At 35.5% G+C, this 27,420-nt stretch overlaps 1 protein-coding gene across 2 annotated transcripts in view; it reads left to right on the plus strand.

Moving 5' to 3' along the window:
- TBC1D5 (TBC1 domain family member 5) overlaps positions 1-27,420 on the plus strand; it is a 311,060-nt gene that overhangs the window by 40,864 nt on the left and 242,776 nt on the right. For both annotated transcript variants that reach the window (XM_050891710.1, XM_050891711.1), the window contains exon 3: positions 9,197-9,351. The gene's annotated coding sequence lies outside the window, so the exon portion shown is untranslated. The remainder of the gene's footprint in view (positions 1-9,196; positions 9,352-27,420) is intronic.

Raw genomic sequence — 27,420 nt, forward strand, 5'->3', positions numbered from 1 at the left:
CAAACAGAAACTTTGTATGTTCAATAGGTGACCCTCTTTTGTTGAAATGATCATCCTTCAAATGTCCTTCTTCATATAATGAAAATTAGAGAAGAAAAATTGGTATAAAATAGCTGATTTTTACGTTTTTTTCCTCCCTCCTCCTTAAATGAGATGTTATAGATAGCAAAAATCAGTCCTGTTACAGTCTTGTTACACTGAGCAAAAGCCAGACTTGATGCATGGAAAGGAACCTTTTATTCAGTCTTAAGTTGAGAACATTTTTCTAAATGAGCAAAGTCTATGATACTTAGAAAATATTTCTACCTTTCTATAGAAAAGACAACTGTAATATTTAAACTGATTATAATAATGAGGCATCAAACAAGAATATCTTTAGGCTGATGGAGCAAATATGGAATAGTTGATGTGCTGCCTGTACTTATGATTTCAGCACTTAGACATTATTTGAGTGAGGATTTAAGCCCTTTGTTCAATCTTCACCTTTTCAAAATGGAAGCAGTAGTTGGTTTAACTAAAGGTGAAATAACCCTCAGCTTTCTCTCCTTACAGTCCATAATGCCAAGTAGACATATATGCTTAAATTTCTTATAAAACTGTAAGTCTGAAATAAAAGAAGCAGCTGTCATAGCATTTAGAAATAACTCTACTATAAAGTTTTGTTTTAGGCTTACAGTCTCTGCTCTGTCTTCTAGAGCTTTTTAGTTTCTTGTGATGACAATATAATGACATAATTTTGAATTCTGCTAAAATTCCAAATATGGTCAAATTTATGGCTGTATTATGATTCTTGCTCAATTCTTTATCCAGATATGTTTTAAATAAACACCAGTAATACTTATGGTTGGTGATAATTTCCAACATGCTCAGCACTCAATTTGCTAATATTTGCATTAGCAGAATATACTTTTTTAAGTAGAATCACTAACTTCATATAAAATGAGCAATTTTTTCAATTGTTCAATCCTACCTTTTTTTTCCAAAATGGCTTAATCATATTTCGTACTTGATCAGTTTGTGTGCAGATTACTGCTTTGAGTAAGTGTTTGTAGTTTACCGTTTGTTTCTCAGTAGCAAGATCACTTCAGTTCTAAATCCAAGGAAGAAACAGATATACAGATTTTTTTTTTTTTTTTTTTTTTTAATCTTGCATTCTGTCTGGATTTCACTTGTTCATTTTCATTTGATTGGGCCAGTTAAACCAAAGTGACTTTGTATGCAAACCGATATTAACCTGTAGATGAGGTTAATTTGATTATGAATTAATATCTTAAAAAAACACCTGAATTTTAACTGTTATTAAATAAAATATGCAATTCACAAAATACTACCGTTGTCACTCATTCAAAAAATATATTTAATGTAGTATCGAAACCAGCAGATTTACATGTAATTTCCTTTAAAATAATGCCCAATCTCTGAACACTTTTTACTGAGAATAGGTATAATCTCACGTGCCGTGTAATCTTACTCGTTTTAGCTGAAGTCATTCCTTTGCCTTGTCAAAGTCAGCTCAACTACAGGGAGGTGTGCTTAGCTGCAGTAGTCATTGCCTCCTGAGCAGAACTCTAGCATTACCAGTTCCTGACAGCTGCAAGCCAGCCTCTGGGCATCTTGCTAAATTTTCAAATGTAATTATACAGTAGACTTCCTTTAACAAATTCTGTGTTCCCAGCTATAATTATAACAGCTCTTCTTGCCTCTAGCCTGTTCCTTATCTTACAACCCACCTCCATATCTCCCACTGCTGGCTAGTGTTATCCCGTAGAGCTGATGGATCTAGAAGAGCAGAGCTTATTCCCTCTATCCTCACAAGGAAGGTTTCGTCAGTAGACAAGATCCATTTCTTCTGATCCACTATACTGAAATGACATGTCCCATAAAGCTGAAGATTGTTCTCTAATTTGCAGAAGAGCTGTTGATTAGCATGCCACTTTCATTTTGCAAACAATTTTCGATTGTTATTACAGGACATAAGGTAAGGAATTATTAAGAGCTATCCATGAAATGGCTGAAGAAGCCAGCACAGGGAAAGAAGGCCTTCTAAAAACACTTTGTTTTAGTGTTGTGCAGTTCAGGATATAATTTCTTTAACTGTACTATTTGTGTGTTAGGTTTTCATATGTAAAGCTGTTTATGCTCCTTTTAAGGGCACACATGTAACATGAAAATAAAAATGATCTGTGATGCATTTTTTTTCTTACATACAATGCTAGGTAATTTTAGCCAAAGAATGATAAAACAGGAAAAGTTACCCACAGATGTGCTCAATCTAGTATTGGCTCATGTTGAGGAAATTTAAAAGCAACTATGCAGAGTAATAATCTGTTCTCCACCTATCTGGTAGCACGGGAAGTTCGTGTGATGATTTGAATACAGGAGTCTGAAGATAGGAAGTAAGTGAGAGAGCTTATGCTGTTGAAGATGCACAGAGGCACCCTTCCTTTTTCTTCAGTCTCTTACTGTGGTTGGCTGTGGCAGGTGGACTGGTATTGGACAAATGTATTGCCTGGAAGATAGCAGATTATCATCTTTTTCAATCTTTCCTGCTGCAGGATCAAGTACATTGATCAAACCTTTTCTTGAGACGCTTCAGTGAATGAAATACTCCAGCACTCCTAGAAGTCACACTCCCGTTGACTTTTCATAGTTTGCCTACATCTTTCTAAGAATTATGATGTCCAAATCTGTATAAAGCACACTAAGAGATGGAAAAAAGTAATTACCAGCTCTGCACATGCATGCGCATACATGTGTGCACACACCCACACACATCACATGCTTGCCAGCCTATTTCAGTGAGATGTGTTTTTGAAAGATGCCACAAAATTTACTCTTTTGATTTGTATTCTTCCCTATCCGTTGATTTCCTGTGTAATGTTCTATTGCTGGTCCATTTTGTGTTCATGTCTATGATGCGTCTTTTCTAAATATAGCACTTCAGATTTGTCTTGAATCACCTTGTTGATTTCTGACCATATCTCCCATTTTTCAAAAGCATTCAGAAATCAGATCCTGTCCTCTGAGGTGCTGCTAGTTTCTTCCAGCATTGTATTACCTGCTGATTTTATAACCACACTGCCTTCGAGTCACTAGGATTGTTAAGAAAATACCAGATAGAAACAGCTCTAAACAGATGTCTCTGAGATCCATTTGAAATATATACCCGGTTTGACAGAGCTGTTGAAAGTTTCTTTTCAAGAACAACGGCTCTCTGATTTCAATCATTTTTGTGTCCAGCTTATGGTGATTATGTCTGGACAGTATTTCGTTATATTGGCAATGGCAATGCAGAACATGTTTAAAATCTAATCTCAAGCTTGTATCACATCTACTGTTACCTCTCATCCATGAAGCCAGTTAACACCCTTCCAGTGAAGTAATTCAGATGAGATTGAAGAGATCTATAGTTTTTCCTTTGTCTTCCTGTATCTTCTTACATCTTCTTCTAGAAATTTGGTTGTGCGATAATTGGTTCTAAAATCTTTTCAGGTTTCACTGGTAGACTGGAACTTGTAGGTGGGACTTATCCCACCTAGGGGGACAGGAGAGGACTTGTTCTAAGTTTGGTTGGTTTTTTTTTTTTTTCCTATTTCTTTTGATTTTCTTTATTCTAATCTCTTAGAAATAATGAGACAACAGATCCTACTCTGTTACGTCTCTCTTCCTCCGTAATTTTCAGCATGACTCTTTTCAGGTTTTTTTTCATTCCTTTTGTTACGTTATTTCTTCTTCTTGTTTGTAGCAATGGTATGTGTGTCTTGTATCACTGTAGGTCTCATTGATCACTGATACAGGATGTGGATGAAAACTTTTTTCTAGTGAGACAAGCTGACAGGATGCGTAGAAGAAATTTTCTTTGGTTTTGCTTGTTTTGTAACTTCAGAAAGGCACAGTTGGGCTCATAGCAGTAAGATTTCAAAGGTTACCATCAGAAAATTAAGTGTTCTTTCATCACATCTTATGTACTAGGTGGAATAGCAGTAAACAGGTCAGTTCCAAAGGGAAATGAGATCCAAAATTTTGCTTATGTGAAGTGTAAAGATAAAGGTGATTACATACTAAAATCATCATAGCCTTTTGAAATGCAAGCCATTAAAATGGGTTGGGGAAAAGATTGAATTAAGACAAGGGGGACTCTATTCCAAATTGTTACATCAAAATATCTTATGGAAATCCTTTTATCCTGAATGACTGTGACTTTGGTATGATGGCCCTTTTCTTGATGTTTAATAAACTTGTGCGTAACTGCTTAAAATCCATCATTCATCTGTTGTTCACTTATTCTTCTTGTATATTGCAAGACAGAGAATTTTACCCTAAAATAAAACTATAAAATTAGGAGCAGTGAAAGCAGGGTGGATTTTTTTTCAGGTCTGTCATATAAGCCAAGCCCTCTTGCTCACCAACAGAGAATGAGGACAGAAGCCGAATGTTTATACCAATTGATATTGTCTCTTTAAAATTCAATGTTTTATCTTTTACCTTTCAGTTTGCTTTATAGGTCACTTAATTTTTGTTACTTTTCTTTAGTATGAGCTAAGAACAGAATATTGCTGAATATGCTAAAACAGATGTATATTTTTTTAAGGCTGGCATTTAAGCAGACAAAGAATCATGCTTAATACTGCTGTGATAATAAATAGTACTGTAATTGATTGTTGATAGAAACCCTTAAAATACATTTTTATGGTTGAAATGTACTTTGGGTAAACAGTGTTCAGTTTGCCTATTAAAATAATTCACTATATACCGTGGTTTCTTTGAGTATTAAGGAAGGAGGACTTTTCCAACAACAGTAATTGGTTGACACTGCTTGACCTTAATGCAAAGTTACAGTATTTAATGAACAAACGGAGGGAATAAAGTTTTGATAAATAAGGCAATTTTCATGAAACCTTTAGAAATATGCTTGAAGTCTTTTAGTGTTAGATTGACGGTTTCTCCTTTTGTGAAAAGAATAAGTGAATAATTTAAGGCTATATTTCATGTTTTCAGATCTTCATTCTGTCATATAAATAATAGACTGTGAAATGCAGCAGCTCCTGCGTTCACAGATTTAATAGACCTATACAAGTGAGTATCTTACGCAGCTTCTGGCATCTTAAAATGCTTTTTTGTGCATATGTATACCTGAGAAGCAATGCAGAAGTGGGACATTCCTAGACTCTATTCAGTAACCAAATTCCATACTTTAAGCATGCCATGTATTCTGTTTTTAAACAAATTGTTGTTCTTTAAATACTTTCAGTACAGCTTGATGTCGGTTTCAGTATTTTTAGTTTTTAATTCTGGTACAGTATTATGGTGGACAGATGTCAAAAAAGTAATACGTGGCTATTGAAAATTAAACTGTAATCTAAAGTTTACTTACTTAAATGGAAAGACTGTGTGAAAAGCATTCAGGTTTAGATCCAGCACAGATCTTTGAAACACCATTGAATCTTGATGAGAAGATGTCCTGGTTTCGGCTGGGACAGAGTTAACTTTCTTTTTAGTAGCTGGTACAGTGCTGTGTTTTGGATTTAGTGTGAGAATGATGTTGATAACACACTGATGTTTTAGTTGTTGCTAAGTAGCGCTTATCTTCAGCCAAGGACTTTTCAGTTTCCCATGCTCTGCCAGCAAGCAGGTGTGCAAGAAGCTGGGAGGGAGCAGAGCCGGGGCAGCTGACCTGAACTAGCCAAAGGGATATTCCATACCATGGAACGTCATGCCCAGTATATAAACAGGGGGGAGTTGGCCAGGAGGCGCGGATCGCGGTTCGGGAACTAACTGGGCATTGGTCAGCGGGTGGTGAGCAATTGCATTGTGCATCACTGGTTTTTTTCCTTCCCCCCCCCCTTCCTTTTTTTTGTTGTATTCCTTTTCATTACTATTATTATTATATTTCATTATTACTATTGTTAGTATTATATTTTACTTTAGTTATTAAACTGTTCTTATCTCAACCCACGAGTTTTACTTTTTTTTTCCTTTGCTTTCCTCCTCCTCACCCCACTGGGAGGGGGAGGGGGAAGCGGCTGAGTAGTGCTTAGTTGCTGGCTGGGGTTAAACCACGACAGAAGAGAATCAAATGTATTTACTAAAATGGTGAAATATCAAGGTGATTTATATGATTTGCTGCATTTCTTCTTAGTTGTGTAATTTCTTTTTGAGGGAAACAGTATTGGGGGAAAAAGAACAGAGAATAGCAAAATTAAGCTAGTTTCTTTTCTTTGTTTCCACTCCCTTTGCCTCCCCCTGCCCTGTTAAGTGGCTTTAGTTTAATATATGTTGAAAGGATAGTGAAGTAAGACTTACTGAGAACAAGTGGCAAAGCATTGGGATGTTTTCATGTTCTCAATCTTCTGAGCAGGAGCATAGTTTTAGGACTAGTGGACCATGGGAAACATAAAGACTCCCTTGGAAAGCATGTACTACTGTGCCTGTTTTGTTAGCTGCAAAATATAGCTTTCCTAAACACTTCCATTTAGAAGTTTAAGTTAAAATATCTGCATTTTCTTCCTGATACCTACTTATTTCAACATTGGAGTAACTCTAATTGTTAGGAACCTTCTACTAGCATATGACATGATACCAAACTCTGGCTTTCCTCCCTCCTATGTGGGTATGCAGGCATCTACACAAGCAAGGAAAGCTCTTTATTCATATTTTGAAGACTATTTTCTGTAAATAATGTTCAAGAAGTCTGGCAGATGGTCTGCCTTTGCCATGGTATTAATTTATGTAGTTCCCATGTAGGTTCCAGAAATATCTAGTATGGATCCTTCAAAGTGAGCAGTCTACATGAGGATGTCATCACCTTTGCTAAAATACAGGCAGTTTCTTTCCTGTTTCTGCTTACTGATACTCTCTGGTTCATGTAGTCAAGTTAGTTTCTTTCTTACTTTTCAAGAAAATTAATCTTTATATCTTGTGTCATGTTATACAAATCTTAACATAATCCTATATTCTGTTTTGTAAATTATTTCAGTAACTTATTCATATCTTCTCTTTTTTTTTATTTCCACTGATACAATTTTCTTCGTATTCACAGTAAGTCTGTGTCTTGATTTTGGCTAGTCCAAATGCTTAAATGGGGAGACATACTTTTCCCATTCTCCATACTCTATTCGACTCATTTATAACTCGGAAAACATCAATGCAGGGATAGAGACCGTTCTACAGTGTAACTTGTTGCAAACTACTATCACAACTGTATGAATAATGTGAAAATCATTGTGCGGCAGTGGTATGAAATACATTGTCATCACCTCTGTTTTCACAATTTATATAGAGTAATATTTTCTATTTCTTTTGCTATATAAACATTATTTAAGTCATTGGCTGGGGATGTTTCTGTTGTTTCAGTAAGAATTTACAGGATTAGTATGTTAAATATATTGATCTTTCTAAGCAAACCAGTCCCTGATTGGATCCAGCTGTGGCTGAATTGACTTGTGTTACTTGAGCAATAAATTTGTTATTCATTATTACTTCAGTACAAGACTATGGTCTCACTGTAGTAAGTCCTCTGCAAATATAGATATTCACTGTTCTTTATTTGCAGGCTTTGGTTTGTTTAAGGGGAAAATGCAGGAAGGAGGGTATAAAAAGCAAAAGAAGGAAAGCAGAACAGCAAGGAGAAGCAGTAAAAATACTTTGCTAATGGCTGTATAGAAATGATGCTGATGGTTGCTTTTAAATTCTGAATTGGCTACTGTCCTCTATTTAGTCAGTGTGGCTTTTTTGCTTAATTTGTTAACACCTACAGAAAGTAGAAAGAGCAGTAGTTATGACAAATGGACTATGTAATTCGAAAATTGTATTTTGTCACATGTTTTAGTCACAAAACTTAGTTGAAATCAATTGTCCAAACATTCACTTAACATATTAATAAGTAATACAGGAATACTCTAAGCCCTCTTCAATTAGATATATTACATCTTGTTACAAAATTTAATGCCAGGCTTAATAACTCAAAGTATGCTCTAGAATAAAAATACGTTTATATGCTAGTATATTGCAACTAGGATGCTAATCCAAATTAAAAAAAAAAAAAACAAAACCACTATTTAGCTGGAACTGTTTAATATACTCATGTGTAGACAATTGTATTTGATTTAATTTCTTAAAAAGAAATCCCAAAATTTATTCCTTCGAAGTGAGTATGTTTTTCATAGTTTATTTCTAAATGCAATTTAATTTGTTTTGACAACAGTGGTCAGATTACAGGAGCTATTTGGGTACTTACCTGCAAAATCAGTGTCTTCTAGGACTTTTTTTTTTTTTTTTTTTTTAAATGTGTCTAGATGGTTGTCGTCTTAGGTTTTCTGATGGGAACACTGTAGAAACAGAGTAAAGTACCAGCTTTTCAAAAAGGGAAGATGCTGTTTCCAATTCAGCACTATTAGTTTTACATATTTGTAACAGGAAAAATTATTTTAAAATAGCAGTATATCCCATCATTATGTGAATAGAGTTTAATTATCTCACAGTAGTTGAAAAATTCTGCATAAACATGTTTTGAAGAGAGATTTTTTAAAAAAGATTTTTTTTCTTGATTTACAAGTGCATTTTCAAACAGTTAAAAGAGAGTTAATAGAAGATAGATGGCAGATCAGTTGCTGGAATTTGATTTGTTAAATTTTTCTTAGAACCATAGCCTTGAACATTTTTAGTGTGTTTCTAACCAGCTGTAGTGTGCTATTGAATCCTGTACAATTTTTTTTGTCTTATTAATAATGAATTAACCACTTTCTAGAAAATACATCTAACAATATCAAGTTACTGAAATTTGTAAAATACACGCTTTTAAGAAGTTCAGTCACAGGAGGAGGAATTGAAAATAGTGCTGAGAAATAGCCAAAAATTGCATGTTGATATAAATTTCAGGTTGAATACTGAAGAAGTCTTCATAATGCTCAGGTTGTTAGAGTTGTCTCTCTACCATTATTGTCATCTTAAAAATGAATAAATTGAACCACGTGGACTTATCTTACATGTTGTTTCTATCTCTCTTATTTCATGATTAAGTGATATACTTATTTGACTTGAAAAAAAATACTAGTTTCAGTCACTTGACTTTTTGTTATATGGAAATTTCCAGAAGAAATCCAATGCCTTAGGTCACTTGAATCCCTTTAGGTCAGACTAAAAATTAAAAATGTTTTTAGCATTTTTTTCATCAAGCATCTTTATTCTTCATCCAAAGGTCAATTCCAGAAGTCTGGTACTGGGACCGCTACTCCAGCTTCCTTGTTGCTACTGGTGGCTGGGCCTTATCCCAACGCTACTTGACTGCTGAATGTGCAGAGAATATCACTCTAAGGACAACTGTCTGCTTTGTGTTTGAGCACCTGCCACTATGTGAGTTAATTTTTCTATGTTTTTAAAAAAAAAAAACTGAGTTTGCCTCATTTTCATTAATGTCATAGTTACGCATTTAGCATTTATAAAAATGATGTTTGTGATGTCTTTCCTGTAGTTGTCAGAAAATGATTTTAAATACTCTTTCTGTAAAAAAAAAGTCTTGTTTTACAGACATAGGTGCTTTTCTCCCCACTTTACTACGTTAAATTTTAAAAGACAAGTGAAAATATTGACTGTAGTATTTTGTTTTAAAAGTGATGGATGACTGTATTGAAGTCTGCTTTCCACAAAACTAGTGAAACATAGACCGTGTCAGTGGGAGCTTTTCTTTGCTTTCTCCCATAATATGCCCTAAGTCCCGACCTGGAGGGGGCAATTCACTATCTAATTCAAACCTCTCCTTACATTAACAACATGGCAGTGTTTAGTAATGATACAGTGTTTGCTGTTAAAGACTTGCCAATTTTGCCTTAAATAGCTAGATTATATTACCTCAATTTGCCATATTCCCTCTGTTTAGTTTGGAATTACCTTGCAAATGTTAAGGTGATACTGTTGAATTGTATAAAGGAATTAGAAAGTTGAAATGCTAGCAATGTAGATTTAAAGTACCACTATTGGTCTACAGAAGAACACTAGTTCAAGTGATTAAAGGTCAAGAAACTCATTTTAATAGGAACAATTTTTTGCTTTTACTGGCTTCCATCAGTGACTTTAGTTTATTTTTCCTTCATACTGTTCTGGATAATTTAAAATCCTTTCTGAAGTGATTTTTTTAAGACATATATGTGCTTGTGTTCTTGTATGTATAGTTTCTGTACCTTTTAAGTGTAGTTAGTTTTTTCCAGTGTTGCAGTACAGAACACTATGCAGTACATTAAAGAAATAGAGCCTATGCATCAGAACAATTTTCATGCCTCACTCAATTCTTAATGTAAATTAGTAGGAACATTGGTTATCCATTTGAGAAATTGAGTTGGTATAAAAATAAAAATGCACTTATGGTGTGTGGTGCTTTGTGTATCATCTTGGGAGTGTTTTGCTGTTTATCTGTCACTTGCATTAGAAAAAGCAGTCACTGGCTGCAGGTGACATTAAAAATTAAAGGTTAACCTCAATTTCTTTACTGACCAGACGTGGGGCAGAAAGTTCTTCTGGATGTGTGCCTGAATTTTGGAACTGTCAAAAAAAGCTGAGAAGTCAAGACTTGTGCTTTTGGTGGCTTAGTCTTTTTGTGTGTGCATGTGTGGTTATACGATTTCACCATTTTCCAGTGTTTAGACTGCTTATTATAGGTTATATCAAGATCATTTTTCACTGCATCCAACTTTGTGAAATTAAAAAATGACATAATAATGCCATAGTAAATAATTATAATGAACTCATTGTACTGATTTACATAATTTTGGGAATGTCTTTTTATTTTGTTACTTAGAAAAACTAATAAAAATAGCTTTTTTCCCATTACTAGAGAATACATGCCTTTCAGAAACTAGTTAAAATTGTTGTTGAAAATTGCTATAGCAGCTTTTGAATATTCTGGTTAGCTCAATGTACATTTAATATAAGACAAGATTTACACACTCATGAACAAGCCTGGGAGATCTTTCTTTAAGTATTAAGGCTTTTGACAATGTTGGCTTCTACCCCACAGTGAGTTCAGAGTGAGCCAAATTCAGCAGCATAATGCTTCCCTCCTCTCTCACTCAAAGTGTTGGAGGCAGCATTCAGACCAGTGAAGACAACTAGCTTCAGGCAGCAGGGGTTTCCATGTAACCTGCCAGATATCTTTCATTTACAAAGTAGGTATTATGCTTGTTCAGTGGTAGACCACGCTACGGGCAAGTCTTGATACTTGAGATGCAAACTCGAAGCTGTGGCTGCTGCTCTTACCTTCCATTTCATCTCTTGATTTTACTTACCCATGCAATAACATAGTATTCATATAGTCGATAGATCTGCTGCTTCTTGTTGGCTGCTGAGTGAAAATGAGGAGGGAAGAAAGAAAAATGAAATTGCCTGCTCCGTCTTCATGATTAAAATAGACTGCCAAAATGCACCTGTTTTCGTTCCCCATCCCACATTTGCTGAACGGTGAATCTCTTTTGTCCTTGGCCGTTTTGCCTCTTGCAGCTCTTCTTAGGGAAACAAGAAAATAGGTATTTCATTAAGGAAAGCAATGAATATTGCTTTAGAAAAGAACATTGCAATTGACGTTTTTGAGGAACCCTAGTATTTCAGACATGGGTATAATTGTTTTAAAATTATATATCCATGTGCTTGCTTCATAGTAAGCTTGACACAATTGTTTCAGGACTGGTATGCTGTAGATTTTTCAGGCTTTGAACTAAATCATGTTAAGAATTCTTTGGCGGGAAAGTGATAATGCTCATTTCATGTGTTTTACTTACTATTCCTAATCTTTTAGACCTATATTTAAGACCAGTAATTTCTCTGAAGAAAAAATATTTGTAAATGCCAGTTACTTATTTTCTTGTATTTCCCTCTGCTTGAAATTATTCCAATCTTCTCCAAGATTGTTTTCATTTAACACTTCCTAGTTTCTTGACATAATAATGAAACTGGTCAAACAAGTTTCACTATTGAAATGATTTATAAGGAAAACAAAGTTTTCCTTATAAACCGAAGTTTTTCCATAGCTTTAAACATAGTTCCTTTGACTTAAGAAGTAACTAAATCCCATATAATAGTTGATAATTGTTGGCTTGCAGCCTGGCTCTAAAGTCTTCGTTTTATAAACTGGGTTATGAAACATCAGGAAACATGAACTGTATTTTTTCAGAGGAAGTATCTCAGATAATTAAATACTGCAGAAAGTGGTTATAATTTGAAATGCAGTACTTTCTAAGAAGAAATCCTTAAGTGATTTTATGTGTTTTCTTATAGGCTCTAGAATAGGTGGCATTTTATAATTTGTCAGTTACTTCCTTAAAGTTCAAATAAACTTCTGTATCAGTCTGAAAAGCACTATCTGGTGACTTGCAATCATGTTACAGATGGCATCTTTTCTTAAATACTACAATAATCTGTGGTTTGTGGAGCAACTAAATTACCCATTTGTTACACTGTTATGCATCTCGTAGAGGTCATCACACATCTGTATGAGCAGAACATTTTAAGTCTTTAAAAAAAAAAAAACAACACACATTCATTGCAGTGTTTCTGTTGTTGCTGTTCCTACACTGTGGGTGGTCCATGCGCCTGTGTTTGATTTATGGTTGTATTGTAGAGATGGGCTATAGAGTTATCCATAAGCTGAGGACTTTTTTCTCAGATGTAGCAAAACTTGCAGGACATGGAGCTTCAAAGGATGGAAGAACAGGTCCAGGATCAAGAGTTATTTTGCAGAGCACTAAAATCAAGTTTTATCAGTTCCCCACAAGGGTACATAATATCACCTCAGGACTAGTAATTCCCATAGCTTTACTTTCAGTAGCTGTTAGATTCTCCTGGTTAGGAGTAGCACTACTGTGTGTTATTAGCCCATCCTCTTCAGACATCCTTTCGTCTCTCTTGGTACCATGTCAGGATTTATCCACTTTATGTAGCTGGTCCTCACTTGACAAAATTGGTACTGCTTCACATCCTTGTTCAAGTTGCCTCTGGTAGTGATCTTTGTGCCCTGCACCTCCCTTGCCCCTGCCTGGCTGCCCCACTTGCCTTCTGAGCCTCATTTTGGGCTGTGTGGCTCTGAAGCCTGAGCTGGCTTTGGACAGAGCCCAGTCAGGTCTGGCAGAGCTTTTTTCGTTGTACTTGGTGCCTGCTTTATAGTTCGTTTTCATTTTAACCGGGAAACCAGCCCCACTAGTTGGAAATCCCAGTACTAAGGAAGGCCTTACTGCTGCCTTTCAATACTTAAAGGGGGCTTATGAGAAAGATGGAGGGAGACTTTTTACCAGGGCCTGTAGGGATTTAGGCCTTTAGTTCTAAACTAAAAGAGGGTAGATTTAGATGAGATACAAGGAAGAAATTCTTTACAGTAAGGATGGTGAGATACTGGAACAGGTTGCCCAGAGAAGTTCAGGATGACCCATCCCTGGAAGTGTTCAGGGTCAGGTTGAATGGGGCTTTGAGCAACCTGATCTAGTGGAAGATGCTCCCCCTGCCCATGGCAGGGGGGTTGGACTAGGTGATCTTTAGAGATCCTTTCCAACCCAAACCAGTCTATGATTCTACTTGAGGACAGAAACTTCTTGCCTTTGTTGTTACCTGATTACTGTTATGTATGTCTCTTACATAGTTTCATTATATGGCATCTATTCTGCATTTTGTTGCCCTTCAAACTTTTTCAGAAGAATCGCAGTGGTAACAAGTGGTATTTCTTGAACCTGGTCAGAAGACTTTTATTTGTGTTTTTTTGTTTCAGTAGAAGACAACTGCTAACTTAGGTGATCCTAAATGCTAATCAGAATTTGTTACTGTTCTTCTTAAAGGATTAAAAGTGCCAGCCTTAAGTGTTTCTGCATGAAGAAAACCATGGAGGAGAGAAACTGTTGGGTTGCCAGTGGTGTACATTTAAGAACAAGATTGTAATGATATTTTGGTGCATTTGAAGTGATCCTCTTACCATAGATGTGACCATCACAGGCAGTTGTCTCTGATGTGTTCAGAGCTGTGATAATGTTCCAGTAAAGTTTTAAGGAAAAAAAAAATTCTAAAAAATTGACTATAACTCTCTTGAAGGGGAAGGGATGCTATTTCATGGCTATCCTTGGCTGTCTTCGTTTGCCTCTCCTCCTCCCCAAGAAATACTGTGGCACTTATAGAATGCTTTGCTTCTAGGACAAATTCTTAAGGAAGTTCACAGAATTTTAGTGCTTTTTACTCTTAAGGTATACTGATTTGAGTGTCTGAACATATACTGAATGATATTGACAGGTACCAATGTAGATGCCAACCATGTGCAGTTGGAGTCCAGTATTAGGAACTGTATCTCCAATGCAAGTAGAAGCATTTCTTGGTTGTTGTTGTGACTGGCCAGCATTTGTAATTAGACGGAAAGCAGAAGAACAGAGCCAAATTAAAGTGACAGTGATGACCAACTGCCTACTGATTTAAGACCCTCCGCACATTGCTGAGTGCTGTTTATTCAATGAACACATATATTAGATATATAACTTTATACATTTCTTTAAGGTAATAGGAGCCACGACGGTCATAAGTTATTCTTTATTATCAATGCTTCATTGTATTTGAATAAATTAATGTGAAACTTTTATATAAAACTGAGAACTTTCTGAGCAGCTTCATGTGGTTTTATTCAAGGTTGCACTGAGTGATGTACAGTACATGACTTCATATTTAACACTTTCTTTGAGAAGATAATGTTTCTACAGATGTACACTTTTTAAAGGGGGATTAAAATCTTGCCACCAACTTTTGCAGTAGTTTTCTCAATGTTATGTGTCTGATCCTATAAAATCTTTTCTAATAAGCATTAATTTAATAAGCACTGATTCTGGTACAAGTGGTTGAACTAGATTTAGGAGAAATGGATGAATGTTGTTTTATTGTTGTTCAGGAGCATGCATAGCTGGCAATATTGAGGTCATATAAAAGCACAATCAGAAGGTTTCTTGTATCTTGAAACTTGCATTATTTGTTGTCTTTTGCAAGTGAGTTGTAGATCAGTTGCAAGAATTTCTCTATATTATAAATGTTCAAACTTTGTCTTGGGATATTAATCTAGATTATTTTAAAATCCCAGAAATGTACTCTATAGTGGGATCCAAGCTGGAGCCAAGAAAAAATTGTTGTTCTCACGTTAACTGTATTTGGCGGAGGGGAGTAGAGTGTAGAAAAGGAAGAAAATGCTCTTCTTTTTAGGTGAATGTATTCTTCCCATAAAATGTAACAACAAAAAGTAGATCAAGACACTCTTGCTTGGAGACACTCATACCATCTGACAGGAAAGTGATTTTAATGAATTTAAAATCCAGAAGCAACAGTATTTCTTCCCTGAGTAAGTGGTAGGGAGACCTTAATTACACATTGCTCTTGAAAGCACAGATCGTACTTAGTTTCTTTTTGGTCATTTAGACTCAGACATTGGAAAGTATTTAACTTAAAGCAAATACAGGTGTACTTTTCTGAATTTTCAGACTGTTACAGAGTTTTCTCAGTATGAATGTAAATACTTGAATTTAGTGGAGTGGTTTTGGGGTTTTTTTTGTTGGTTTTTTTTTAACAGAAAAGTCATACAGTATCTTCCGTTGGATTTTGACTTCAAAACTTTTTAAAAGGCATTTACTTTGTAAAAAGTAAGTTTTGACAAAGGCAAAGGAAATGGCTAAATGTTTTAAGTTGTGAATTAGTATCTAGTTATGTCTAATCAGGACTTAGTGCTCCAGTTGAGGATATTTTATAGTGTGAAACTGCTCCGGATGAATAGTGACCAGCTAGATGAAGAGTGACCAACTAGTTGTATATCTATATTCATTTCACATATTTAATGCATTTTGATGAATGAAGTGTAAATGTTGAATGAATTTGTGGTTATTTTTGTGCATGAAAACTATAGTTATGAAAGCTGCATGGATTTGTAGCATTTTGGGGGGAAACAATCATGGTTTTGTTTTACTTTAATGTTTAGTTTTTAGCAAAGATATCTAATAGACTGGCATAAATATAAAAACATTTTCATACAAAATCTTTTTCTCATTCCAAAAGATAATGTATTATAATACATCATGTAAAGAATGAACTATTTCATATAAAAAAGAAAGTTCTAGTATTCAGCAGATTTCTTAATTCATGACATTTTTACTCTACACAGGGATGTGCCTTATGCTCCTAGATGCTTTGAAAAGAAAATTTGGCTAATGTAGTTTTTGTAACTGTTCTGACACTACTCTTCTGATGTAATTGCTTTCTTGAATACATCATTAGTGGACAAGATTAAAATGCAGGAACCTGAAACACAGAAGAATTCATGTGCAAGGTTCTTTGAAGAATTGTGGTAAAAGCTGCATATAAGACTTAGGCAGTATTCAAATAGTTTTCAGCATCTTGTTTCTTGTGACTATTTTAATTTTTGTAATTAATGTTGAGGTTATTTTAAGGTTTCAGTATTTTCCCTGCAGCAAATATTAGGGAGTGGTATTAGACTGACTTCACTGTTTCCTGTATAAATAAACTCTGTGAGTTTGGGAAGGTCTCCTCAACGTCGCTGAAGCTTTTGCTGTTAAAAGTCCCACAAAATAACTGTCCCTTTTCCCAGTATTTGTAGGGTGCTGAGAAGAAGGGATTCCTGTTTGTAGCCATAATTCAGACCGGTGCAGCAGTGATACCCCTACTGACTTCCATTTTGCCAGGCATTCAGCAGAAACTTAGGAAATCTAGTACTTTCCACAGAAAATAAATAGGTTCAAGTAATTGTGGAAAGGGAAGTGATACTTAATGGAAGAGACAGTTTCATGGTTTGGGTCATTGTCTGAGTCCATAAATTCTCCACTTGCCAAACTGGAACGTAAACTTGAAGTCCTTTTAGATTCATTTTTATTGCATGGTACAAAGGTAAGAGTGACCAGAAAAGTCACTGCTCTTTTAAAGAGTTTCTCTTTGAATGTATATGCAGTCCTTGCATTTCAAGTTGAGTCTTCTAATGATTACATGTTGAATAACTTGAAAAACGACGTACATAAGCAGCAATTTCATTATACGCTGACCTGACTCATCTTACGTGCCCAATTTTGCTTCCTTAAGATGAGTAACATTTCTTCATTCACATAGTGGTTCTCAGGTATCAGGGAATCACCTCTTTAAAAATAACATATGTATCTGAGGTTGTGGTAGTTTGAGAGCTGTTTCATTACATATATTTGCATTTACAGTCTGAAAATGTCATACCAAGCTCTTACCAAAACACAAAAAAAGTTCCTCATTTCAAAGTAAGTCAGAATATTTGGACCAATTTGATTTGACAGTTTTTCGTTCTGGAAGCATAGATTTTTTGAGTCAGATTTACGTGTTAAAAGGTTGAAGGAAATACTTAGCTCACCACCACAGAAAAATCCCAACAAAGTGTACATAGAAATACACAGGTTTTGTGTGTAAGTGTATATGTGTTAAGATAGGTATGAGAGGTTAATATTCTTGTTAACTGAAAAGTTCATTTTCCGTGCTGAGGATCTTTAAAAATCATTCTATCCATTTGGTGGAGCAATAGCTTAGTTAATGAAAATTGGTATTTTGGAGTTTTTCATTCTTGTGTAACATCTGTAAACATGTTCCCAAACTCTACATGCAGTTCTGTAATTAACATAGTGTTTCCATGGCGTTTTGTCAATGAATAGAAAAAATATTGTTTATACAGATGGGGAAAAAAAATTCATTTTCATCAGCAATACAGTTGTTTGATTTTGGTGGGGTTAAAATATAAGCCATCAATGTGAAATTTGGTTTTCCTTACCTTCTTACAAACCTCTGTAGGTTTTATGCACGCTGAATGAGCAGTGAGGTGTAGTCCAGCACCCTGTCTATACAGGAGTAAGATCGATTTAGAAACAAAATCCTTTCCTTTTACAGAAGATCTGTACCTCTCTGATCACAGTACTTAGTTTCTTTATTTTTCATTGGTGTTTTCTCTCCATGTCATGTACATAGGAAGATAATGATGAAGGAGTAGTAAAGTATTCATTGAAACAGAGAATTATAGTATTTGCAAATGTAAAATCATAATTTACATAAATGTTATAGTCAAGAACATTATGAATGTAAATATGCCTTCATCTATTCTCAGTCTTATAATGCCATTCGTTGTCCAGTGGGAGATGAAGAGTGATGCTGAGACTGCCGTTTAACCTATTATAGCAGCCTAAAAAAATTAAATAGCCTTGATGTAAATATGAGGTGGGAAAAGAGTATTCATCTCCATTAAGTGACATAAAAAACCATGGTAAGAATAACAGGCGGGTGGGTGTGCATTAAGCAGTGAAATCCCTAAATTCGGACTCTAATTATAAGCACAAGGACAATTGCCTCCCACGTACTTAAACTGTTATGGGTTTTTCAAACAGAAAATATGCTTCACGGTTCTTCAGGCACCAAATATGGATTTTCTTTTGCATTCTTTTTCGTCTGATACATGATTCCCCTGCTACTAAATGAGGGCCTAATACTAAAAAGCTGAGTTTGTTGTGTTTTCCTTGGTACGATTAGGTCTTTAGGCATTTTTCTAGATCTCATAACTATGCTGAGGAAGTCCTACCCATTTTATGGTGCCATGAGCAGGTGTTGCACCATTATATTCAGATTATTTGGGGCAATTACTTTAGCTTTGATTTTTGTTTAATTGTTTCAACTTCACATTAATGTTACATAGACCTGTGAATGACCAGTGGTTGATTAACGTATTGCACCACATAGGTCACTCTTCCTTTGTTTCTCGATGATGTATTCTGGTAAAGATAGATAATATACTTGCACCTTTCCCTAAAATGATTTTTATGTTACAGTAGATAAAGTAATTTTTTCACATTGAGTAATTGGAGAAAAGTATGACCCATGGAATCATAAATGAGAACACAGTTGGTCTGTAAAACTGTCTTTTAAAGTTAATTGTGTATTGTGGTTTCTTTAATATTAAACTGCTTTCAGTGCAGGAGAGATAGTTTTGATTATTTAGCCATTCCATCTTTAACATAATACGAGGTAAAGATTTAATTCTTTTTTTTTTAAATCAAAATCATTACTTCACCTTTAGCTTGATATTTAAGATACAAAAAGAGATGCATTATGTCCCTAGCTAACCTGATGTAATAATTAAGATGTTGTATTTCTAGACCGAATTGGTCTGATTTTGTTTTTCAATAATTGTGTCTTACTATCCTTTTCCATGCTTGATTAGAAAGTTACTATTACATCTTTTCCACATGTAGTAAGTTGTAGATCTCAATCGAGTCACCTCTAATCTTATCATAAATAAACTAAATATGCTGATCTTGTATCTTTCTCTCACACACGCATAATAACAAGAAGGTTTTCCTGATTTAAATTCTTGTAACTCCTTTTTGGGCCCTTTTAATTTCAACTTTCTTTTAAATTAAAGATACTAGGCCTGGTTATGGCATTCCAGTGATGCCATATGTGCAGATAATTTCAGGTCCTTAGTACTACCATATATTTCCCTGTAATGCACGCAGGGATTGTTTTTAGCTTCTTAGCTACAGCAACATAGTAAGAGCAAAAAAAGCAGTTGGTTATTTACTATAAATTGTAAGTTCTTTAGGGATTCACTGCTTTCTAGGATGTAATCCTCCATTTTATGTGGCCTGTCTTGTATGTTCTTAATGTTCTTAAGGTAAATAAATGAAAATAATGTAATTTCTGCTCTGAGATTTACTGAATTTATGCAGCTTATTGGAAGCATTTTTACTTATTTTGGTCATCACAGAGCTTCAGCTTTTCCCATAACAGTGAAAAGTCAGTCACCAGGTTTTATATGTATTTTGTGTGATTGATATTTTAAAAGAGACAATAAAGGGGACTTCACAAAGCATTAGAGCATTAATACAGCACAAAGAAGGCTTATAATGTGTTTAGCTTTTGCTGATACCTAATGATACAGCAAAAAAGCACTCTTCTACAAGGCTGCTTTTAAGATCCAAAGGAACCAGAGGAATTGTTAAGAATAATAGATAGCATATCTTGGATTAATTTTTTAAAATTTGTTTTTTAGGAGTAGAAGCACAAAAATCCTGTATTAATCTTTCTCTTTCTTTTAGGTATACTGCTTATTTAGCTTTTAGTAACTTGTAATTTAAGATCACAGTTATTAGGTGTATTTCTGCATTTTATATATCACTCCCAGATGCTACAGTATTAGTTTTTATCACTGCATATTTTATGAAATGTCAGCCTTCTGTTGGCTGTTCATGCAGCATTGTTAGTGATCAAAGCCACAACATAAAGGAGAGGAATCTAAACAGTTGGCTTATCTTTGTCCTTCATTGTGACACAATACCATAAAATTACCTTACTATATAAAAGGCAAGCAAAGCTTCATGTAGCACACTCTGAAAAGGTGAACTTTTTGTTATGCTCAACAAAATAGATAAACTCTTATCGGTGATATTTTGTGTACGGAAAGTAAAGTTAGCAATGATATCTTTTCAGTTTGGAAAAAGTTTTCATCTTTTCCTGCCTTTTTAAAGCACAATGTTCTTTTTTATATTAAAATGCTATTATAAATCTATCCATTAAAACTTTTTGAAATGGAAGAAATGTTGTGCCTTTTAGAGTAATCTGTATGGTGTGTTGTGGAGCTTCTCTGTGATAACAATTAGTCAAGGCATGCTATATCATCTGAAGAGTGATAATTGGGAAGATAATAGTCTTTACATTATGAAAACTGGTCATTATCAACTATATTTGGCTTTTTGTTTGGTTTTTCATGTATGAGATTATTTTGAGTTTATCTAAATTTCTGGTTAAAAATATCAGAACAAATATCAGTCAGCCTTAATTTTTCTGCTTGCCTAAGTGAGTTGTATATCAGAACTGAAGTAATAAAGTAGGAAAAACTCTACAAGCTCTGGAGATATTCTATAGGAATAAAAATCTTGAATGATTTTGATCAGCTGTTGTGTATGCCCTGCACAGCAGTTGGTTCAATCAATTTTATGTTTTGGGATGGTTTTATTAAAACGAGCTGCTGCTTTCGGTAAATCATTGTAAAGATGCTAGCTTTGCATATGGTTTTGGGGGACCTGCAGCTTACCAATGCAGTCTCTCAATATAAACGTACTTAAGTCAGGTCACCAAGAGGCTGGGCTGAATTAGTGACCTCTTAAAATGTGGAGTATTTATCAGGACGGGACAGAACACGAAAAAGGAAATATAGTCTCATATTATGGTAATGGCGGAGAAAGTAAAAGAGCAAAAGTATTTCTTTGTGTTGTGGAGGTCAAAGGCAAGCATGATAGTAAACAAATCTCTGGGCGGTATCTCAAAAAAGATGATGATGCACACAACTTGATGGAACATGTTTGTGTTTGTCTTTTCAACTGCTTTTTCGTAACTTGTACGCATGTATTTTCTCGCAGAGCGTTACCATATTTTGATAGATGCTTAAGAGGTTTTGAACAAACTAAGAGTGGTATTTTCTGCATGGCGTTGTGATCAAGGTGGCCATAGTCATCCATTTTTGCTTAAAGTCTGGCACTGGAAGAGATCATTCCCATGTACATTCAAAGGTTTTACTACTTCTTTCTTGATGTGCTTTAAAAATACAGCAGGTAGAAAACAAACTTCTGCCAAGTGAGTTAAGGTTGAACATGTTTAGTATATCAGAAGCATTAATTGATTTTTTTCAATTAATTAATTTTGAAAAGTGGAAGTTGGGAAAACAAAAAATTCTGACAATAATAAGTAGTTAATCCATCAGCTACCTGGCAGTAGTGTGCTCAGTGTGGGTCATCCTTCCTGTATGAATATGGCATCACACAGAGTCCGTGTAACTTTCTCCTCCTCAGCCTCACTACCAGCATCAAGTTTATGATCCTTCTCCTACCCCTTACAACTGAAAGGGCTGAACATTCAAAGCTACAGACCTATTCTCCATCTTTCTCAGATAAGGCCTTTTTGTAATCTGTTTCTCTTCTGATGTATTGAAGAAGTAGGTCTCCTATTGTACGTTTTCATCCACTGGTTACCTGAGAAGGTGAATTTTACCTGTCTTATATCCAGTGGGATTCTGGTTTGCTGAGGAAGGCAGAAAGATCTCCAACCTGACCTGGCTGTGGTGAAGGATTTGGAGTCACCAGAAAGATTGTGCTGCTTATAGCAAGCTTACTGTCCACAGCAGGAAGAGCTGTGCTCCTAGGAAAGAAAGGTGTACGAGGTTGTATAAGCAGTCCTTCAGGTGCCTGAGAATCAGGAGGCCAAATATGTTGGCACTTTTCCTTGCAAGTCCATAAGAAATTTAGGTGAACATGGAGAGGAGGCAGAAAGGAGTGAAGACAGTCTTTAAAGAGAGTGACGTGATTTTTCTCTGCTGATCTTAATGCCTTTATCAGAGGTTTCAAAAGTCTGTAGTTGGAGGGTAAATATTTTGTTCAGGGCTCCTTTTTATTTGTACATCTAAGACTGCTTCAAACACCTGATAAGATAAACAGATGCTAACAACACTTTAAGAGCTGGAAACATACAAAGCTTATCAAAGCAGGTTCTCATATCTTTACACTGGTGAATCTCTTTGATTCCCTGACCAAGCAGTCATACATTCGTTATTAAATGCACAGCTTTCACACAGGCATTTGCAAACCTAATGTACACCAATTGCACAGTGACCAAAAGTCGAGTCAAGTCTTGATGAAGCATAATACATCGTTTGAAAGATGTGATACTTGTTTCTGTAATTGGTGCTCTGTGGTGCAGAGTTTCAATCTTTGCATGAAGAGGTAGTAAAAAGATGGGATGATAGCTCTTTGTTAATATGCTGGATATAATCAAGGTAGCTTGGTGCCTTTTAACCTGATACTCTTGAATCTTGATACGCACTCACGCAACTGATATGCTTTGGAAACTTAATTTCGCTTTACAGATATTTTGCATGTGCATATGCTCAAAATACTTTGTAGATTGGTGCTACAATTTGTGAGCACGTAACCTTATTTCCATAGAAAAAACATTTATGACAGTTTTGACCACCTTTCCCAGCTCATTGCAAAGGCATTCTTTACTAGGTAAATCAATGCAGCGGTTTGTTGAGCTTGCAGACAATGCTAGCACCAGCAAAACCAAAGGTTTTTCAGCTCTTTGTTAATGCGCAGTTATCCTCAAATCTCTAACCTGAGGGTTATAAATGCAACTGACAGAGAAAATTGAGTCAAATTTGTAGTCAGAAATTTCTTAATAAGATATAAATTGTTAGTTTGGACTTGATTCCTTGTTGATGAAAATTGTGTTTCTGAAATGTAGCTGTATTAGTTTACGCAAGGGATATCACAGTGCTTTTACCTACGGGATGTAGTAGTCAAGTTGCTGTTCTGCACTACAGAGAGCTCAATGAAGGTGAGAAGTGCTTATAAACAAAATTATGTACAAGAGATGTTATACTGCAGCCACATATTTAAGGACTTCATGTTGATCCCATCCTCTCTTATTAGCAACATGCTATATTATTTTGAAACACTTGCATTTCCATTTTTTGTGAGCGTGTGTCTCTGGGCTGCTAGAATTGGCAAAGAGAAAAGTCAGTGAGGTTTCTAGGAAGCTGTCTTCAGTATAGCTTTTTATTTAATGTGCAGATTAGTATCGATGATGAGCACAATGGGAACTGTGAGTGTTGGCTCACCTGCAAGAGTTAAGATGCTTTCATGGTAACAGTAGAATAATTCAGATCTTTTCAAAGCTAATGAAGTTTTAGTTCAGAATTTATTGGTAAAATGTAAAGTACGAGTGCTAAAGACACTTCTTCTTGAATACAGAATCTCAAGTATAGCTTAAATGGAAGCTGTTAGAAATTCCTCTCACTCAACATTAAGCCATGTCATATAGTGCCATCTTCCCCTCTGGTTTTTTCCCCTGAAAAAATTACACTCAAGGGGAAGCAATTCTGCATAACAGAAGTTTCCCTCTATTCTCTAGCAACTGAGGAAAAACTGCAGTGCTTCAGACTTTGTTTTGATAGTTTCACTGATACTGACCATAATGATGCCTCCTTAATTTATAGTGAAAGTATAGACTTATGATGTAAAAAAAGTTGCAGTGATGCAATGATACTTTTGTGGCATCTGAGAAAATCTTTACTGAAAACCTTTTCCTATACCTCGCAGTTCAAATACAGACCAGTGGAATTCGCAGTGATGCTACAAGGTGCTAGTTCATAAAGTCTTGCAAATTTGTGTCCAACTCAGGCAAGCAAAGGGGGTGGTATCCTGTCTGTTCCATCTGAGGAAGAGGAGCTTGCTGGTCAAGTCTTTCACCAAATTGAGAGGAGCAGGATTGGAAAGGGAGGGCAAGGCCTTTGGGATTGGTGAAGAAGCTATCCACAGGCTTCTTTAGCATTGTTACTGAAGAAGCAATCTGGCCAGCCAAAAAGGAGTTGGCAAAAAGGGGATGCTTTGTAACTGGGGCAGGATTGTGAGGATTAATGTTTGGTTTTGATGCATTAATAAATCGCGGTTTACACTCCTTACAAATTACATTAGTAAGGATTCAAGCTGGTAACATTCTTTGTGTTAAAAACATGCAAAGGTAAAGAAAGATGCTTAGAAAGCTCAAAAGAGCTTCAGAGTGCTTCAGTTTGGAGGATATCAACAGAATGCTGAAGAAATATGAGTATTGCACAGATTTTGGCTGTATTAAATGTCCACTTTGCTCACAGAATGTATGCTGCTTAGCTCTTCCATGTAAATACTGGCAAAGACCCAGGTTTTAGTTTCATTGAAGTCCGCCCCAACTTTAATAACGGTACTCATGAGATTGCAGTATTTATATATTCATCAAGTGCACTTTGTTTTAGTTGTGATATTAAAATGTGGCAAATTGCTGTTCAGGTATGAATGGAGAGTTCATATTCCTAATTTTTGTTATACTCCGAGAGGACTCCTATTTCAACTCGAGATTGAATACTTTTTAAGAATGTTCAAAAGAAATTTAACATGTCCAGCTTCTGATTTGGGGACCATAAAGACACTGTTCTCTTTCATAGCAATTGAGAAGGTTACTGTTTTAAAATATGTATGTGTCTGAGGTTGCAAAGGGCCTAAAGAGAAGAAAGAGAAATGCTTACTGCATTTAACTAATGTGCCATTCACGTCAGTTAAAGAACAGGTTGCTTAAAGGTGGGAGATGGACCACCTTTCAGGGCTCCTTGTTGGATCACCTGCCAGTCAATGGTATACTGTGACTCTAAGGGGAATGTGATTGCCTTTCTAACTTTGCATCTCATGAAACCTGTAGGGAGAAGGTGCTGAGAGAAGATAGTTAAAGCTAACGGTGATAGGCATTGATCATGTCTTCTGCTTACTGATGAGCTGGCAAATGAGGAATATGTCTCTCTCTTCATAATGGCCAAAATGGGGTGAGCTCAGGAATATCTGAACTTTAGGCATGAGAGACTTTCAGACCCAGGAGGACACAAATGGGCCTGTTTAGGCTTGGACAGGGAGCCCATGCCATCTGTAGGGATGAGTAGACTTATGCCATGAATAGCAGAACAGACAAAATCTGACAGATACAAGAACTATACAGTCTTCCGCTTCCCTCCCCACCTCTTCCTCTGTTTTGAATTGCATTATGGATTTTAAATTCACACAAATGTAGATGATGTACAGCAAAACCAGTGTTTATGTAGAATATATACAGAAGAGGATGGTGTGTGCTTTTATTGCTCTTCATTTTAGATTAGTAGCAACAAGATGGTAGGAGAAAGATGGACTAAAACTTATTCACAGTTCTAAAGCCTACTAAGGAAGAACTCAATTGTATAAACATACGCCTATTTTCCCCCTAGTTCTGTAAATGTAAAGGGATAAATTCTTTCCACTCCCCTGACTTTATTTTCTCCTCAGCATTTTAGATTTTTAACTTAACTTTAACAATTTGATATTGGATGAAGAACACAATGTAATAGCAGCATTTACTGTGTTTTTAGATCTTTTTATGATATAGTTGACCTTCAGTGCTTTCTAACGTCTAGCATCAGGTGAGTATTTTAAGCATTGGCAATGAGAAATGAAAAAAACACAACTGTGGCATCTTACATCACTAAAATTTTATTTGCACCGGCTCAGAGTTTTACTGTCTGCTTTTATATACAAGCTGAAAGTAGAGATGCTGAAAGTTTAGACACTGAACTCTTGACTTAATGTCTTGGACAGGGGTGGGGGGTTACTCCCATTCCACTTTTGATGCATGAACAGAAGACTGTATTTCTTTGGGAAGTCCTTTTATTTTGTATTATAACCCATTGTAACAGATTTTTTAGATTATTTTCTTAGCATACTTTCTTCTTTTGGATAGTCTGAAATATTCTGTTTACTATTCACCCACTATTCCTCCAACCAAATTTAATGCTTCAACTATGGTGAGCACCCCACAGGAACACATGATTTAGGAAAGGGACAAAATCAGCAGAAAAATAGGTGGTCTGAGCATTTAGGCGTTAAATATGCATGTTAATTAGAAAAAATTAGAAAAAATATGAAAACAGATGTTACATAAATTATTTCAGTCTCAGGATAGTAGTAACTTATACACTGACAATAACTTTTATACGTGCATATGTATGTGTATGACTGTTTCTGTATTTTGGAACATTTATGCAACTCCTACATGGATAGCACTAGAAAAATAACTTCTAGCTTAGGTAGGCCCTCTGAACTCCACCTGTACTTGTGGGTGTTTCTCTCCTGTGTTATACTATCCATTGAGCTCCTGAAAGAAAGTTCCTGAAAAAGGCACTGGCAACAGAATAGGTCGAATCTTAAGACTCATGTAGGGTATTTCAGGTTACTGGCATTAAATATATGGAAAACATTTTTTCTGCATATTGGTATTGTACTAGGCAGCTGAAATTTTAAAATGTAGTTGCAGTCAAGTCCTTTATTCTCTGACATACCCCATTCTTTAGTGTGGTCTCTTTTAGTTTTCTTAGCTCCTCTGTGGTAGAAAAAAAAAATTCCTAAGGTTTGCTAGTAGAAGGTAGTCCAGCAAAGACAACTAAAATGTTGAGAACGTGTTAACCAAAGAGAGAATTTTGCAAGTGGATATTCATGCTAGAGTTCATCTGCTCTTAGTGCAGTTGTTTTGTCATTTTATAAAGAAGACACTTCTGACTGACAACCAATTTTCTGAATATAAATTCTGATATAATTTGAATAATTACATAATTTCTGTCCACGTTAAAAAAACAGACATATGTGCAGTTCGTATTCTAATTATCACCACCAGAGACTGAAAAGTTAACTTCTCAGAAAATGAAGGCAATACAACATGCAGTAAGGGGAAATGTTGAAAAATAAAGACCTGTAGCCTTCTGTAAATTTTCAGATAATTATTTCAGTATAACATTCTACTTTTCTAGCTTGATAGGTTTCA

This window comes from Gymnogyps californianus, chromosome 2 (assembly GCF_018139145.2).
Source record: "Gymnogyps californianus isolate 813 chromosome 2, ASM1813914v2, whole genome shotgun sequence".
In the NCBI taxonomy this organism is placed as follows: Eukaryota; Metazoa; Chordata; class Aves; order Accipitriformes; family Cathartidae; genus Gymnogyps; species Gymnogyps californianus.